This window comes from Indicator indicator, chromosome 28 (genome assembly GCF_027791375.1).
Source record: "Indicator indicator isolate 239-I01 chromosome 28, UM_Iind_1.1, whole genome shotgun sequence".
In the NCBI taxonomy this organism is placed as follows: Eukaryota; Metazoa; Chordata; class Aves; order Piciformes; family Indicatoridae; genus Indicator; species Indicator indicator.
The window spans coordinates 10164872-10177519 of NC_072037.1; positions in this window are offsets into that span (position 1 = coordinate 10164872).

Consider the following 12648-nt stretch of genomic DNA (forward strand, 5'->3'; position numbering starts at 1 on the left):
GGACTTACTGCTGGATTTCTCCCAGATTTGACTATCTGTGGTTTCCTCTGGAGCCACTGCCAGCAGATTCTGGAGCTGCAGACTGAGCATCCTGCTCCTGCCCCGATACTGCAGGGCTTTGCAGGTGTTTATATTTTAGATCACATGTAATTGCATTCCTCACATCAGCTTGTCCTGTTGCAATAGCTCCTTCCTTCTTCTCTCAGGTCTGTAGGGTCAGTGAAGCACTGCCAAAGCAGTGACAGGTGTCATTCCACCTCATCCCTCACCCCTTGGAGATGAGCAGTTGAAGTGGAGTGTTGAAGGCTGGTGCCAAGCCAAGCCAGCACTATGAATACAAGCTGCTGGGGTAGCTCAGGTATTTCCTGCATCTCAGGGCTTGGGAGCACTGATGAACACACTGGGATTCATTCAGAGGTGGAAAGTCAGGCTTTCCCCCCCCATTTTTTTCTTCTTTAATGAACCATGTGCAGAGTTTCCTGCAGCAACACTTTGATTTCATCTGCAAGCTGGGATATAAACACGGGCATTAGGTGCCATGAGGCAAGGTAGAGGGTGATGAAAAGGGGTCTGTGAGCTTTTAAATGGCCTATTTAAAGGGCAAGATCAAAGATGCACAGTGGGATGGCCTCCTTCCCTGCTACACCAAGGAAAGCCATAATGAAACTGAGATGCTGTGCTTGCTGTGTTTCAAAGGGAAATGCTTCTGCTTTGACTCTGTGCGGCAATTGCTGAGAGCTTTAAGGGGGCTGAGGGAGGAGAAGAAAACACACAGCACTCCAGCTCCCCTCATTACTGCTCCTCCAACCCTTCTGCTGAGAAGTCCCAGCACAGCCAAGGACTTGTCCATCTGCAAGGTGCACATGTTATGTTTGCAGAGCACCTTTTCTGACCGGGCTGCTTGCTCAGGGGCATCCTTGCAGCCACCCGTGAGGCAGGACGCTGCTGGACCACAAGCGTGGAGCATCTCCAATTCCCAGCTGAGCCATCCTGAGCACTGTCCCAGCCTCCATTCCTTTTTAAGCCAGTGTTTTTAAAAGGCATCTTCACAGCTTTTCAGATCACCTTCAAGGAGCACTCTATTTTTAGCCTTTGTGGACTCTCTGGGCTGCAAAGAAGCGAAACCTCTCTGCAGTGAATCCACCACAGGGCGACTGGCTGGTATTCAAACTCTCCAGCTGAAGCCTGCCACCAAGGGACTGACTTGTCCCCAAGGAGTGGATTGAGTCCACGCTGCCACCACGGGACACTGCCTGCTTGGTCATCCTGAGGTGGGTAGCAGGGAGGGCAGGGGCCACAGCCATGGTGCACAGCAGGTTTCCCACACTTTTGCTACTGCAAAATGTGCTTTGCTCGAGCAGGCTTTGATTAAGGGTTTCCAAACCGCTGCTGCTTGGTTCAGTGGTGAAAATGCTTCCTTAAATGAGTTTTGGATCAAACTGAAGATCACCACTGCTCTGAATTTTCATCAAACTGAAAAAAACAAAAACCCATGCTGGCCAGAGAGAGTCCCTGCAATCCTTTGCCTTGGGTTCTTCTCCAGCAAACTAGCACAGAACAAATCACCCTCAAGCAGCACAGCCAGGCAGAGCAAAAGCCTTCCTGCTGCTCTGCAGGGTGAAGGGACCTCCCAGGAGTGGTTTCAGGCTCGTTGAATCAGTGTTTGGCAGGCATGTTAGTAGCTATTTGGATTAGTTCTTTTTCCTCAGTCCTTATTCTGCTCTCCCTGTGGGCCAAAGTCACCTCCCAGTGCTTCGGAAGAAATGGAGGGCAGGAGTCCCGACCACCCTTGCTATGCAGCTGCACACACTCCACAATCAGACCCATGTACACTCCTGGTGTTTCGTGGGGTTTTTAGGGCCATGGCATCTGTCCAGTGATGGCAACTGTGGACTAAGTGCAGTGTCAGATTCTCCCTGCAGAGCTGTCAGGAGTGGAGGAGTATTGACTGATGCAACAGATCCATAACAGCTTTGGAAACAGAGGAGGAGATCAAATCCTGTCCTTCTGCTTAAGAAAAACATGGTATTTAGAGAGGAACTTTCTCCTGGGTGGGGCTTGTGCTGCTGGCATTGACAGAGAGCCCTTGTGAACAGTTTCGTCACCCTGGTCCTGAATTCTCTGACAGTGGTCTGAGCCCCTTGGAATCATAGAATTGCCTGGTTGGAAAAGACCTTAAGATCACCAAGTCCAACCATAACCTAACATCTCCTTGTACACAACTGTTAGACCATGGCCCTGAGCACCTCATCCAAACATCTTTTAAACATCACCATTGGAGAATGATCCAATGAGGATTGGGCTGGATGACCTTTGAAGGTCCCTTCCAACCCAAACCATTCTATGATTCTGTGATTGTATGATTCTGTGACCCAAAACCTCTCTGATCCATCCAGCACCCCTAGAGCAGCTGGCTTCATGGCACCAGGAGGCTGGGAGCTGCCAAGCTGAGGTGACAGTGTGGGACTACAAACTTCACCCAACCTGGGGCTCACAGAGAAGGTCCAAAGATGCACCAGTACCTGGCTCGATCCCTGCTCTGCTTTTTCTTGCTCCTTGCTGCACACCACACAGTGCAGGGTGAGGGCTGGGTTTGACCCTTGTGCAGGCTTCCCTGCCATCAGTCCAGCTTGGCTGAGGCTCTGGAAGCCCAGGAGTGTGGAAAGGAAGGAGTGGAGGCAGCACCCCAAGCTCCCAGCAGCATCTCGGGTGAGCTGAGCGTGCAGCCAGGCGTGGGCTGGGGAAGCCGGAGCAGCTTGCAGACGTACATGCTGCAGACCAGGAGGAAGGAACAGGCTGCAAGGAGCTCGTGGGAGGAAGAGGAGGAGGAAACTGGGTGTCAGCAGATTGAGAGCTGAGATGTGTTAGTGGTTGTATTTGGGATATGATCAACGTTTCCTTGTGACTTGCACAATCTGCAGGGGCCTGAGTGGTACAAAAAAGAATAAAAATCAGTGGGAGTGCAGCTTCTACATCTTCTTATGCTGCAGGAGGCTGCAAAAAGGAGGCTGCAAAAAGGAGGCTGAAGCCCTCACTCCCTGTGCAAGGGCAATGCAAGTCAGAACATGGGCTCCTCTGGCTGCCATGGGGGCAAGAGTTGGGTGAGTTGGTGGGTGGCAGTGGGCAGTCCCCCTGTGCAGGGAGCTGGGGCACGCAGGGCTGATGGGTGCTGCCAACCCCATGGTGTGCAGCCTCCTTTTCCTCTGGATACCAGTGGGGTTGGTCTAGGTGACCTTGAAAGAACCCTTCTAACCCAACCCATTCCGTAATTCCATGATTCCATAAGGGAAGAGCTGCTGTACTTGTTTGGAGCTCTGGGCAGTGGCTTGGCCTCAGCACGCTGTGGAAAGGGGAGCTGGGAGCACAGAGAGGAGCAGCACTGCTGCCAGGGAGGGAGGAGGGGATGGCTCTTCATCACCCACTCGCATCTCTGCCGTGGTAATTCGTAGAAGTGTCACTGGCACATCTGTTCAGAGAGAGAGAAGTAATCCAGGTCCAGCTGAGCCACGAAATTGCTTTCAGAGCTGCTGATTCCCAGCTTGGGGGTGTGCGGTCAGCTTGACTGCAGGCTGGGGATTTGTGATTTATTTTGTTCTCCTCTTCCTTGCCCTGTTCCTTGCAGACAGCAGAGATCGGTAACATGTAAAGCAGGCAGGGCCAGCAGTTTGGAATCCTGGTCCCCCTGGTCTCATTCTCTGGGCAAAGATGGGCCACCAGGGCTCGTTCATGATGCCCTGAAATCCCTCACACCCTGCCTCACTGGAAGATTTGCATCTTCCTCATGACCAGGTTGCTCTGCTCATCCTTTTCCTGTGGGTCATAGGAAAAGGATTCATTCTCTGTCTGCATGCATTTGGCCTCTGCTCTGGGACCAGTTCCCGTTTCTCCTCTAGATGGTGCAACTGCCATTGAACACCAAAAAAAGCACCGAGCTGCAGCCAGCCCCCAGCCCCCGCGACAGAATGTGGGGTGCAGCAAGCCCTAGTGTCTGTCCCCAGCTCCCCACGACTCATTCCAGGTCTCTCCCATACTGGCAGGACCCTCACAGATTCTCCACCTGAGGATCTGTTCCAGATACCTGTGGAGCATCATCCCTCCTCTAGCCGTGGGCACAGGGCTGTGTGGAACCAAGGGGATGAGAAATCTGTCTCCTGCTATTCCTGGCATTTCTGTCCTTGGCAGAACATGTCCCTGGCAGTGCCCGGGGGAGATGCTGGCAGATCACAGCGGAAGGTGGAGGAGATGGGACAGATCCTAGGGGTGACCCCAGGGTGCAGTCAGGTTGTTTCCTTTCGTGCTGGGTGTGAAGCTGCAAATGCCATCATCACAGGCTTTTGTTAGACTCCCTGCTTGCCTGCCATCCCCTGACTCACCTCCAGACGAGGAGGGATGTGGCTGCCAAACCCGCAGGGCTGGGCAGGAGAACAGCCTCTGCAATGGGCAGCTCAAGACTGGGGCACACTGAACCACACTGTCCCACTTGGGCCCTCTGCCTCTGCACCCAGCTGATGGCAGCAAGAAGGATGCACGCAGAGATGTTCTCCTCCAGGTCCATCTCCTCGCAGCCACAGGGCATTTCTGGCTTATGGATTGCATCAGGGCAGAGTGAGACTGGCTGGGTTTGCTGAGTAGATGAGGAGAGCCATCCATGAGCTGAGCAGACTGGATTTGGGTCCCTGCAGACCAAAGGGAGATCCTAGACATGGTTCTCTCTACTCCCCATTTGTTTAGGCTAACCCCACATAAATCCGAGCTTCATGATTTGAGTGAAACAATAGGAGAGATTCCAGCATACAGCAAGATTTGCTCCTGTTAAGCTTTGCTGGCAAGCTTTAGAGCCTGTATTTTAAATAAATGTTATGGGTGCATTTAAAACCACACCATATGTTCTCCTGTGGATCTTTCTGGGAGCTGCTGCAGCGTGGCTCTCGACTGGATCTCCTCCTCCCTGCACTGTCGGCTTGCCTGGCTGTGTTTTGCTGTGCCACCCACGGTGCCAAAGCTGGAGCAGAGCCTTGTGCCCTGATTCCTCCTTGCAGCACTGAGGAAGCCACGTTTGGGACTCCCCATACCCCTGTGCCCAAACACCAACGTGTTTCATGAAGTCCCTGCTGTGAGCACGGGTTGCAAAATAAGCACTTATTATTGGGGTGGTTTTGCCAGAGCTGATTAACTTGCTGGAGCCCAGGGAGGCAGTGGCTGTCCTCTTCCTGGAGGTGTTTAAGGCCAGGTTGAGCAATGTGGTCTAGACCTGGTGTCCCTGCCCACGGTGCAGGTGTTGGAACTGGATGATCTTTAAGGTCCTTTCCAACCCAACCCATTCTATGATTCTATGACCTGCTTTGCATCCCTGTCACAATCCCTGCTGTTCTGCCATCCATCTCCTCACTCTAATTTTCGGGAAGCACCCCAAAGCTTGGAGCTGCTGCAGGGTTTTGGATTTCTTAGTTCTCCTCGACCACTGTAGGTGGCACTCCGGCCCTGCCACCCCGCCTGGCTGCCAGCGAGCTGTAATGCTGGCGAGGAATCAGGGGATGAGCTCTAAGTTTACAGCAGATCTTCCCTTCTGACAGATTACTGCTTCATTTGTAAGAGGAGAACTTCTCATTAAGTGCATTTTTGACATTTTGTTGGGAGGGGTGGGGTGAAGGGGAGAAAGAAAGCAAATCCTTGTGATGCTGAAGGCGCTGGAGCAGAAGCGCGGCTGAGCCTTCGCAGCTTTGGAGGCTGGGGTTGAGGGTTCTTATTTTCTTGCTTTGGTTCTAAAGTTCCCTTTTTTTTTTTTTTTTTTTTTTTTTGGGGTGATTATTCAGCTCTGAGCACAATTGCTGCTGGTAGGAAGAGTGTTAAAACCCTAGATCCCAGCTGCAAAGCCAGGAGGACTTTGGAGTGGAGAAACAGCAGCTCTCCTCTCCAGCAATGCTGGGAATTCAGTGCTAATCCAATAAGGTTTGATTAAAAGTGCATTTTCAAGGCAAAATCAAATCTAACTGCTATTAGCACTGCTCTCGGCGCTGTGAGAGTGTCTGGGCACGCCAGGCTGGGGCTGCACTCGGAGCTGGGCATTGCCAAGCATGAGGTCAGTGCTGGCTCTGCCAGCCACCCGTGTTGGGGACCTTGGGACATCCCCATGGGGATCCAGGGACAGCCCTGTGGGGACCTGTTTTGCCTTTGGGTGAAGCTCTGCTCTTGCCATGCTCCCTTTGCAAGCTCTGCTAATTGCTAGGGCAAAATTAAGACTGATTTTAGTGTTAATTATGCAAATTAACTTCGATGGGAAACTCTGGTGTGAGGTTGTTATTGCTTTTTTTTTTTTTTTTTCTGGGGTGGAGGAGCAACCCTTTGGAAAATCTTTCTTCTTGCACAGCCCTGAACCTTTCTTCCCTTTGGGTTTCTTTCAAGTGAAAAAGCTGCTGAGCAAGGTTGTTGCCATAAGCTCCTAGGACATTTTCATTGATCCACATCATACTTTTAGAGAGAGCAAGCATCAAAAAGCACTGGGTGACGTTACAGCTGTATTTTAATTATGAGAAATGTTGGAAGCAGCCTAAAGAAAGCCAGCCCTTCATGGCAAAGGAAGCACTTCACCTCTTTTCTCTCAGAAAGCATGTTTTCCCCCCCTTATTATCCACGCTGCTGAAGCCATGAGCTTCTCAGGGGTGAGGACCACAGTGACCTTTCCCAGCTCGTGCCAACCTCCACGTTGTCAACAACAACATCAGCCACAGGCTCACGTTAAAACACTCTGAGATCTTCCTCTCCTGCACTAATTGCCTCTCTGGGCTGGGCTTTTCCTACCCCCCAGTGCAAACACAGGTATAAATCACCTTGTCCTTGTGGTTTTGTACAGCTCAAGCAAAAGGAGGGCTCTGTGGTGATGCTCAGTGCTTCTGCAGCCAGCCACACTCTCGTTTAGGTGCTTGCTTTCAAGAACACTTTTTAATCAGCTCTTGGAAGCCTGTTTTCCTTGAATTAACAGCTGCTCCCTGCTCTGTCTGCTTTTCCAAGCTGGGATAAACCCTCAGCCACTGATGGTTCAAACCCTTCCCTTTCCCTGCACTGTTTCCTGTCTGATGTCAGCCTCGGTGCTGATATGGCCTGGCAGAGGTGATGGGTGATGGGACCAGGGCTAGGCTTGTCCCCAGGTGAGCTGCCCTCTCCCTGTCCCTGCCAGGTTTGCAGTTTCCTCCTTGGCAGAGGTCACTCACTCTGAGCAGAGCACCTGTCTCAGCAAAGTTATCAAATCCTTCTCCCCTGGTGAACAACATGCTCCTGCCTGAGAAAAGCAGATTACAGCATCTCTGATCCCTGATGGCTTGGAGTGCTGCTGCTTACTTGTTTCAGGGAAGGAGTCTTGTAGACAGAGATGCCCTTGTTAATGTTTTACCCTGGGAGATGGTGTTAGGGCTAAAGATGTACATGAGAAGGTGCTTTAAGCCATGGACCTGGTCACCTTCTCACCCATGGGACTGTTGCTGTGGACATGAGGGACATCAGTAAGTGTGGTGAGACACTGGAACAGGTTGCCCAGGGAGGTTGTGAATGCCCCCTCCCTGGAGCTGTTCAAGGCCAGGTTGGATGAGGCCTTGAGCAGTCTGGTTTAGTGGAAAGTATCCCTGCCCATGGCAGTGGGGTTGAAACTAGATGATCTTTAAGGTCCCTTCCAACCCAAACCATTCCATGGATCTATGAATCTGCAAGGGGAACAAAAAATGTACTGCTTGCCCCCTCTGGGAGAAATGCAAAGACTCCTTAAGTGCAGATCTGTTACTCCCTGAGACAGGCTGAGTGGGAAAGCAGGAAAGGGTTGGAGGGGTGGGAAAGAAGGAATGGGTTGGGGGGGTGGGAAAGTAGGAGAGGGTTGGAGAAGTGGGAAAGAAGGAATGGGGTGGGGGGGTGGGAAAGCAGGAGAGGGTTGGAGGGGTGGGAAAGAAGGAATGGGTTGGGGGGTTGGGAAAGCAGGAGAGGGTTGGAGAAGTGGGAAAGAAAGAATGGGGTGGGGGTGTGGGAAAGCAGGAAAGCAGGAAAGGGTTGGAGGGTTTCTCCAGAGAGGGCTGTGCACATGGCAGCATGGTGCTCAGCAGATGGTCCACCAGTCTCACTGCGCCTGACGGGATGGTGGGAGATGTTCTTATGAAAGACTGCTCTGACATTCACAGCACAGATCTGCCAAATGGTGTCTAGGGGAGAAGGAAGGAGCACATTGCAATGCTGCATAAATTGGTGCAGAGAGAGATCTGAGGCTGTGTTTCATAGCAGGGTGGAAAGAAGCCTTGGGCTAACGGCGGTGGTGGTGTGTCCGGGCTGTGCCCTGCTCGAGCCCCGTGCTGAGCCCTCGGACAGGCAGAGCATTTGTCTTCTTCTTGGTGCCTTTTGCCATGGGGATGTTCCTCACTTCTAAAAGCTGCTCCTTCTGTAACAATTCCCAGTTGCCTCAGCTGAATGCTACTGGTGGGTCATCCCAGTGTCCTCCCTTGGTTCTCAGGAGCCCTGTCCCAGCTGCAGCTGAAGGTCTCATGGAGTCACAGAGATCTCCCATCCCTTGGGCCTGTCCTGGGGGCTGCCAAGTCCCAGGCCAGTGTCCCTCACCACCTGCACTGCAAGCCTGCTTCAGAAGAGGGCTGTACTGTTGCTTTCTCTGTTGTGTGGACACAGTTTCTCCTGGAGTTCTCATTTCTGCTTTTGGGACAGAACAATCCCAGCTCCTTCTGGTCCAGCTCAGATTTAGGTGAGATTCATTTCCCTGCTTTTGCTATTGCTTTGCTTTCAGGATCAGTTCCCCTCCACAGTTACCCACCATGGGAAACTCAACAGAAGCACCTCAGTGATCCTTCTCTTTTACTTGTTAATTATTTCCTTAGCTTCCTCTGCATCTTGAGGAGGGGTTTTCTTTTTCCATGGCAACTGCATCCACAAGACTACCCCACACGGGGACCTAAGCTGTGCTGAGGTGCTGGAGGGCCATGCTGCACCCAGCTCAGCTCAGAGCAGGACCAGCTCCCTGCTAAAGCACCTGCCCTACAAATGTGGGAGGTTGGGGCAGCAGCCTGTCCTTGGGGGGACTTTTCCCAACAACACAGCAGAAAGAGATGTCTCTGAGGGGATTTTCTCCACTGACAGCAGAAGCAGGAGGATCCATCCCTGAAGTCCATCTCTGTGCTGCTGCCTGGTGCAGGGGTGGCTGAGGTGGTCTCCCCATGGTGTTCCTAGCTGGATGTGTGCCTCCAGCGTGCTGTCTTGGCAGCTGGGAAGTATCAACCTGGAAGCTCTGTTCACATAAACAGGTGAGGAAAATGAATGCCCCCAAGGATGATGTTCAGCCCTACAAAGGATCTCTGCTGTGGAGCTGCAATTAAAGTTGCCTCTGCTGCAGTAGCAGTGTAATGAAAAACCATGCAGCTCCTGCCCCACTGTGCCTCCTGCCCCTGTCCTCATCCCTCTGCCAGCTCCCCCATACCCTGAGCTCCCCAGGGTAGGATGGGTGCTGCTGACCCCTTGGAGCTGTGTGAAGGCTTGCACAGAGGGTTGTGTGTGTGTTGGGCTGCTGTGTGAGGGTGATTTTAGTTCCCATGTTTTTTTTTTTTTTTTTTTTTTTTTTTTGAGGGTGATTGGGAAGGAATCTGTCCTGCAGGTTTCAATTCCCCACATCTACAGCCACACCAGTAAGATATAAAAGGGCCTGATCCTGCCCTGGCAGCCAGAGAGCCACCAGCTTGAGGAAGGGGACAGAGAAAAACAACTGTGCAGGTGGAACCAGGACTGATTTAATTTTGCCCATCCAATTTCTGCTCATTCCCCACCGACCAACAAATGCCTGCTGGCACCTCCTGAGAGGTGACACCCACTGTCCCCAGTCCAGGGCACTCAAAATAGCTTTTTGCCTCAAAACCACAAAGGAGAAGACAGAGATGGGGGGATCTAAGCAGAGCATGTGGCAGTCAGTGGCTGTGGGAGCTCAGGGGACCCTGGGTGAGGCACGAGCCTGGCTCCCTTAGGCTACATGGTGCTGGCGAGGCAGAGCCCCACCAAGCTCCACATCACTTTTTGGAGGATCCTTTTCTCCCCCCTCAAAGAGCTGGAGGTGGTGAGGCCCCCCTCAGAACACCCTGAGTCACCTCAGTGGGATGCTGGGCTAGAGGCAATTGCTCTGTGAGAAAGAGAATTTTGGTCCAAACTCCAGCATTTGCTGGTTGCAGGTTTTGAAGAAGAACTAATTAGCTCTCTGATTTTCACCAGGAGCTTCTCCCTCTCTGTGCCCTCTTGTGCCAGGATGATGTGTCATCGCAAGAAGCTGCAGGATCATTTCCATAAGCTAAAAAAATAAACCAGCTCCCATTCATCAGTGGCCTTTGTGCTAATAGCCTCTGCTCTTTAAAAAAGGGACATGGGCCAGGGCTGTTCCTGCTTCCATTTTGCTGGATAAAGGATCTCTTTGCACTTCTCTAACAACCTCTTTCATCTGATGCCCTCAAAGTGCTTTTGGACATAAATTAATCAAGCCTCACAACATCCTGTTGAGTTTAAGCTCACTCAAGGGTTTTCATCCTGTGTTCAAACAATTCATCACATCCTTGTGCTGTCAGTTGTCGGCAGACCGAGGGTCGTGTCCAGCTAGGGCGTGAGTGGGACCCCTTCAATTATTTTGGCCATGTGTTGCCTTGCTCCTGCCAGGCTTTGGGCTGCCCTCAGGGTTAATACTTCATCCTTAGAGCCTCATCAGAGACCACCTCAAAGCTGCGTGGCTGAGCTCATGGCACAGCAGCTCCCCGAGACCAACCTCAGCAGCCTCAGCTGAACCTCTCAGCAAGCACCAAAATAGCTTCACTCGGCCATGGTTCAGCTCTGTGGGGTTTGTGACCTCACAAATTGCCCCCTTGGCATTGCCAAGGCCAGCTCCAGCACTCCCTTTATGCCATGAAAGCTGGGGTGGCATCCTGCCCGAGGTGATGAGCCCCTGCTCTGCTGCCATTGGGTGTGGTTGGGAGCCATCATTCCAAGGAATAACTCTCACATCCCTGCTCCTGCTCACTGCTGCACCTCCCCCAGGCAGCCAAAGTCCTTGCAGTGGTGTTGGCATCTCACTGCAAAGAGCAAAATGCAGATGGGTGGAGCGACCCTGTAGCCATGTAGGGCAGAGCAGGCAGGGAGGTGTCCTACCGTGCTGATACTTCAGGTTTGCTCCTCACTTCCTATTGCCTTTGAGGAGGATCTTGCAGGATTTGGGCTGTGGAGGGACTAGCTGTGCCTCAGCCCCATGGAGTGAAGGGGCCTGTGAGAGGAGGGGGAGGAGGGGGAGCTGCCTGTGCAGAGGCTGCAGTGCTGGGGATGCAGAATGGCTCATTGGTGGCTTCAGAGTCCTAATTATATCTCTTTAATGAGCACCCACACCCTTATCAGGGGTTCCTCTGGGGCTAAGCAGTGATCCAGGCTCTGCTAATTACTTTTGGCTCTTAATTTTCCTCTCTGTGCTAATCCTTCGTAGTTCTCCTTCCTCACTTGATGCAAAGGATTCATTACCAGGAGATGCCTCCTCTTCCTCCCTGCTCCCTGCACAAGCTCTTTTTTCCTTCTTTCTGTCCCCCCCCCCCCGATCTTACAGGAAGAGATGGAACCAGAAGCTGCCCACCTGCAGGGCTCAAAGGCAGTGTTTAGGTTGGGGGGGGGGCTTTGTTTTGCAGAGGAGGTGCAGGAAGGTGGTTGGGGTGGAGAACACATCTCCTACTGTTGCAGAGGAGGGAGCTGAGAGGGAGGTGAGCTCTCACCCCCTAACCCCAGCATGCCAAACACCTGCATCTCAAGAAAGATGGACCAGATGATCTTTGAGGGCCCTTCCAGTGTGCTGTTCTGTGATTCTGGGAATCATCAGGGGCACCAGGGGGGAACAATTCCCTGCAGGCACTCAACCCTGCTCCCCAGCACAGGCCAACGAAGAGCCAGGCTGCTCCTTGTATCCAAGCACACCTCACCCAGGAGCTCCCCAGGCTGCTCCAAGCCAGGAATTACAGCAATCTGGGCTCCTGATGGTCCCTGAGCCCTTTGCTGTTCAGCATCCCTTGATGCCTGAGCCTTGGGGCACCCCCTGGTTGGAGTGGCAAAGGCTACCCCAAAGATGCCACCGTGCTGCTGTTCCCCATCCTTCTCTGTGCCATGCAGGGACAGGCAGCCTGCAGACAGGTCTGGCAACTGCCAGGGCTTGGCTCAAGAGCCCACAAGTTTCTCAGAGAGGTTGTAGTTCCATTTTTTGATTTTTTTTTTTTTTTTGCCCAGTCCTGCTAGCACAGGGAGGGGGCTCTGATGGATACATGAAAGCACAGAGCTGCTTCAGAAGGATGGAGGAGGGAAGGATACTTGCTGGGAGAGAAAGCCCAGGCTTTTAGTGCTACCCCAAGTGGTCTTTGAAAGCAGACTGGGAAGGTGTTTCATCTCCAACCAAGTTCTTGATGTTTTTGTGATTGTGGTGAGACATCTCTTGCCTGAGATGCTTCTGAAGCTGCCTGCTCAGGAAACTCTTCTCCAGGAGAAATACTTCTCTGCTGGCTTTAAACATCCTTCTTGCAGGCTGTCCTTTGTGGTGGGGTCCTGGGGGGGTCCTTGGAGAAGGAAAAAGTATTTGGGAACCGTTCAGTACTTCAGGGACTGAGAAGAAAG